At 35.6% G+C, this 6,136-nt stretch overlaps 1 long non-coding RNA gene across 1 annotated transcript in view; it reads right to left on the reverse strand.

Annotated features, from left to right (window-relative positions):
* Nucleotides 1-721: 721 nt before the first annotated feature.
* The window catches only part of LOC136850558 (uncharacterized), a 230,701-nt gene continuing 225,286 nt past the window's right edge, over nucleotides 722-6,136 (reverse strand). The window contains exon 3 of the long non-coding RNA XR_010856654.1: nucleotides 722-759. This is a non-coding gene — a long non-coding RNA (uncharacterized lncRNA). The remainder of the gene's footprint in view (nucleotides 760-6,136) is intronic.

A 6,136-nucleotide genomic window follows, 5' to 3' on the forward strand; every position in this document is an offset into this window, starting at 1 on the left:
TAATAATTTTGGAGATTACTTTATTTCAGCATTGTGTGTGAAATATCTCTGATTTTTAAGAAGTCAGAATATCATAGATAACATCATTTATGTTTCGTGCAAATCCTTTAAACAATATTTACAGTAGACTCCACCGTCAACCAGAGATTCAAAAGAAGGTATCATTAATGCTGCAATGCCTCTAACAAACCTCATAACTAAGGTACCGCGCCAGAGAAGATCAAGCTCTTTTATTATGTAATGATGCATCCCAGTAACAAGCGGGAAGATAATTCCTTGTGGGAAATAAAGTGAAGAAATGTCAAACCGACTGGAGGCAATACAGAAACTGAACGAATGAATAAACTAAGACCAGGTTGACCTGAAGATGCACAATGTCGCCACCCACTCCATGTGCCCTGTTGGGGAACGAGATGCCCTTATACATATGTATAAAAGACCACGACTTAGCTTAGCAAATGGCTCTTATGTTACCTTTGCGAAGATGCCTTTCTTAAATACTTGTATCCAACGACTCACATGAGGATCCAACAGAGAAAAGATCATTCGCAACATGAAACACAGAATGTACCTGGTGATTGTCTCTCTACTGTCATACTTTCATTGAGGTTTGTGCTTGCGGATGGCAAGCATAAACCCAAACTCATCACAGCAAATGAGCTGCTGCTCTCCCCTTCCATCAAAAGAGGAAAAGAGGCGGTCAAAAATATATGTGCACAGGACTTACCTGAACAAGAAAACCCCAGTTGACCAGGCAATCTGAAAATGATAAGAAACGAAATAAGTACAGCATCCAGAATAAGGCCCGTAGACAAGAACATTAAGAGTGAACTGTCTCACAAGAGAAATAATTATGTAAATCTGATATACCTTTAAACTAAGAAACTGCATCAGTTAAGGGAATGTTGGTCTTCCCTTCCCCTTCCCCTTCCCCCCAGCACCATCTTACCATCCGCACAATGTGACCTGACCCCTGGCTGTGTTCGTCTCGGTTGGATGGGACCCAGTCAAGAAGTCCACACCAGACCTCTTAACACATTACCACGCTAACGGTCCGTCTTAGTGCCAGGACCCGTGCTGGCATAATGAAGATTAATCTAAACTAACCGGATGTATTTGTCATTCATTGCCGAAACGCGTCACACCCGTTAGAATAAGAGGAAATGTGTTCACATTAAGACAAGAAAGCAACATACAACTACTGTATACCTACCACATAGAACAACCAGGAATTGTTGCTGTTCAATATGGTCTGTGACAGTAAAGCCTCGAAATAGACAGTGGTTTGCAGAAAGACAGAGATATAAGAATGCAGTCCCGAAATATAAATTGCGACAAAGATCGGCAGTGGATTCATGGGTCTTACCAAATCTTACTAAATGATATAATATTGAAAAGTCATGTATACTTACTGCATATATGAGCGAACAAGTGCTACGGGTTCACTTATGCACCCTTGGAAGTCTATTGCTTCTATTCGGGAGGGGATCATTTTAAGAAAAGCTTTAAACATCGTTATAAAAGATGGCTGTACCGTCCAGATACTGTTGGACGAAATTTACTTAGGGGAAGGCCTCTACCCATAGCATTATTATTATTATTATTATTCTGGGATGTCCAGAGAACAGGATGCCCATACGTAAGAAAAGAAGGCAGGAGCTAAATTCTAATCGTGAATGACAAAAATAACTAAACCTTACCATTTTATTTAGAAATTAAAGTAATAACAGTAACTAATTAGATATATGAGTAATAAGACGAAAAAAGTTAATCCGTCCCCATCGTCACACTTCAAAATTAATGAAGTCAGTCCTCGAGGTTGGCTCACGTAAACTAAGCACTCGCCTGCTGCTGGCCTAGATACATCATCCGCCTCTTGTCCAACTTAAGTACTAGAGGCGCCTAGAATTATGGTAACAGCATGCTAAGTAGCTTGTCAACTATCTGCTGAAGTTTATTTTGCTGCTTTATGTTGTAGCATATGCTGCTATTATTGCTAATTTAAACCACTTTAATGCTTAGTGCTTTGAAGAAAGAAAGCCTTTCAGAGTTCTCGGACTAAAATTATCTGCTACTTGGGGCAATTAAACCGAAGCCTGTCTCACCATCTTTCCCGCTTTTATTTCAAATACTTGCCTAGTTTATACTCGATTTTTGTCTTTTCTCTTTTTTTTTTGTTAGTAGCACTATAACCAGGATATAACTAGGTTAAAAAAATTGCGTTGGATCAACTTCAGAGGATTCTTCCGCTGGATTTCTCATTTGTCGAAAGGGTTACTCATCACATCGTCATGATGTCGAGTGTGAGTTACAGTAACGTTTAGTTTGCATGCTAAATTATATATATATATATATATATATATATATATATATATATATATATACTCTATATATATATATATATATACATACAGTATACACACATATATATATGTATATATATACATATATACATACATATATATGTACATATATATATATATATATATATATATATATATATATATATATATATATATAAATATATATAATATATATACAGTATATATATATAATTTATATATATATATATATATATATATATATATATATATATATATATATATATATATATATATAAAACTTGTTTATATCCCTGACTGATGTAAATCGCCAAGCTAAAAATTTTCACATGAATTTATGCATACCCTGAGCATAAATGTTTTCTCGTATTTTTCCCAATGTGTATATCTCTTCCTTATATTTCCCAAATCCTTTAAAAACTTGAACTGATGTCGGTACCCCACACAACAAAGTCCCTGCAATATTTCCAAGCGCCTCGGTTGACGACATGTACTGTGGATTGTCATAGGGTTGTGGGGCCGATGTGAGGCGGAGGGACTCCCACAGGGCGGAATGATTGTCACAGGGTGGAGCTATTGCCACTGGGTGGAGTTTATGATCCGCTGATTGGCGTGAGACCCTTCATTTTGTGAGTATAAGGTCCACGACTTTATTTAATCTTGAATCTATTTGCATATATGACTTCTGATTCATGCTGGGTTCATTCCGTTCTTAGAAGAGGAGGGTGGCTGTGAAGGAAGCCTTAGCTTTCCTCGTTTCGTCTCTCAAACGACAAGTGTTGAGTTCCTTTTGGAGTCAAGCAAGCTTATTTTCTACAATGATCCTTTGACGTGTAGTCATCAGCATCGCTATCCAAGGAAAATCTTAGCAATTAATTCCCAAGGGTTTATTTGCCGTTTATAGCTGCTTTCAAGGCAACAGTTCTCAATTCAAGAAGAAAAGTCTCATTTAATCTTTTTCTTCAAATTCAAAATTTCTGTATTTTCTATTGTTTCTGTTGCTACTTTTATATCTTGAAAATAAAGACGTCCAACTTTTGAAGTTTCAATGCTCTCAGTCAAAATTAGTCCTCTATATATATAATATATGTATATATATATATATATATATATATATATATATATATATATATATATATATATATATATATATATATATATATATTTATATATATATATATATATATATATATATATATATATATATATATATATATATATATATATATACTGTATATATATATACACACACACACATATAATGTTAGTGTTGACACCAGTACATCTAATATCAATGGTATGTTGTTCCAGCAACGGGAATTTGACTGAAGATCAACTCTTCGTACGACGGCTGAAAGTCTCTTGGGCCGCGGCTGAGAGTTTCATGGGCCGTGGCTGAGAGTTTTACACGGCATGATGCTGTGCTTGGCCGAGGAAATGATGCACACGGCTATCTTGTTACAACCTGAAAATTTGAAGCTTTTTCTGTTATTCATTAAACGATATGCTAAGATTTTCTGGTTTCAGATATGACAGTCTTTTGTACGAGAAGTTCTTCCTTCTCACAAGATAATTTCTTCTGAGTAGTGGATATAAAACCGTACTGGTATTAGTCAACACTGTAAATCGTGTATTTAGAGTCACAGCACATTAGACAAACGTAATGCATTCAAACTGTTAATTTGCAGTCTGCTAATATTCTGAGCCTTTCGTCTTTAAATCTGCATACACTAAGCATCAACAGTATGCACATTACGTGGACCTAATTTTCTTGTCATAGTCTGAAACACGATAACTAATTCTTCATGTTACAGGCTTTTTGCTTAGAAACAGAGCAATAGGAATTTATTATTATTATTATTTAATGGCCCTTATCCTCACTTTTTCGTTATATTTTTCCTTTCACATCATCCTCCTCTCATGTTCCTTAAGGTGGAAAGTCACTCAGCCATACCATGGCATTACAGTCAATCTTGTATCATGTTCGCTTTCAGCAGTCATCCACAAAACATCGTTTTATTTCTTGAATGTTTTTCTATTCCCTATATTACTTTCTGTAGCCGTATGTTTTTGTGAATCAGTTCCTTATGATTACAAGTCGTCTTTATTAACATTTCAGTCGATAGTTTCATTTACACGTAGCGTGTCATTTACACTTCATAAATTCCTTCCAGCTATATGGGAGTGGCTTTTCTTCAGCGTAATTATGTAATCACTTCAACCTACTTTTATTTGAAACTGGATATTTTGCTATTCAAATGCACTGTCTTCATCCATTCGTGTAGTATAAGCGATCATGTAATACTCAGTTTTTTCTCTCTCGCTCTCTGTCAACTCAACCATTCCATAAAAAACGAAATAAAGTAATTTTTATTTGAGCTGTAACGAGTAATTACTGTATAAAACCAAGTTATGCACATATTTAGCAAGAATAAGAATAAGAATAGAGAGAGAGAGAGAGAGAGAGAGAGAGAGAGAGAGAGAGGAAAAATGCTCCAAACAAAATTTGACCGCAAATGAGACGAAAACCACAATAGTCACTGACAAGTACGTGACGTCATCAGGGAAGATGGCACGACCTATAATCAGGGATGATTCCAGCGGAAAATTCAAACCATGATCACTCGTTTGCACCAGAATATCCCGCTACGGAAGTTTCAGTTTGGGGAAGTTACTTTGTTACTGTTATTTATTTGTTGCTCTGGATGTTTCTGAATGGTTTTTATGGGGTCAGGGACGACGCGTGAGGTGACGCTAATTTAATTTTACATTACTATCCAAAGACGATATTAATTTTTTCCAGCCTTTTGGAGGGAAATTTTTACAATCACTATTTGGGAGTCTCTGTCCTATTACGTTGATGCTTTATTTTTTTTATCCCACTCATTATGTCAATTTTGGCGGCTTTCAGATATTGTCTGTGAACATGAGTGCAACCTTTTTAAATACTGTATGTCACTCAGCTATGAATAGATGGAATACAAAATAAGTGTTTACTCTACCATACTCTACCACTTATTTTAGTTAGGAACCTTTCGCAGTTATTTTTTAGTGACCATTTATTGGCAAAGGATGATAAAGAAAAACTGATGTGCATGATCCGTTTTCTATGGTTTTTTTCATTTCTTAGCAGAATTCCGTATAGATCACTTCAAAAAGCTGAGAAATTCTGGAACAGCAGAAGTATTTAAAACCGGTGGCAAACAAAGACTGAAAACTAAGGAAGTTAATATCTTCAAAGAAACTAAAATACGACACGGTAATTCTTTTTGGTTTTAATTATGTCTGTATATATATATATATATATATATGTGTGTGTATACATATACATGTATGTATGTATACATACATACATACACACACACATATATATATATTCTATATATATATATATATATATATATATATATATATATATATATATATATATATATATAATGTTCATAATGAATCCTTTTTTTCATTACGAGTGAAAAACAAGATGCAAATTGATTTATCATCTTGTCCGCCTTCGGCTACGGAAATACCAATGCTGGATATACTCACAAGGAAACTGGGTCACTGACTCAAAAAATTACTTTTGCTGTTATTCCCAATTAAGTCTCCTCGTCCACAGCCAACCGCTGACCAACATTCTTGGGAGTTCTTTCGTTGAACCGTAAGTCCCACATAATGGAGGAGGAGGAGGAGGAGGAGGGGAACAGTGGGACGAAGAAGACGGAGGGGAGGGGGAAGGGAGCCTCCCTCCCACCCTTAATTCTGTTGGCCTAGTGAGAGGCAGTTCCGGGTCTGCT

This window comes from Macrobrachium rosenbergii, chromosome 22, assembly GCF_040412425.1.
Source record: "Macrobrachium rosenbergii isolate ZJJX-2024 chromosome 22, ASM4041242v1, whole genome shotgun sequence".
NCBI classification, from domain to species: domain Eukaryota; kingdom Metazoa; phylum Arthropoda; class Malacostraca; order Decapoda; family Palaemonidae; genus Macrobrachium; species Macrobrachium rosenbergii.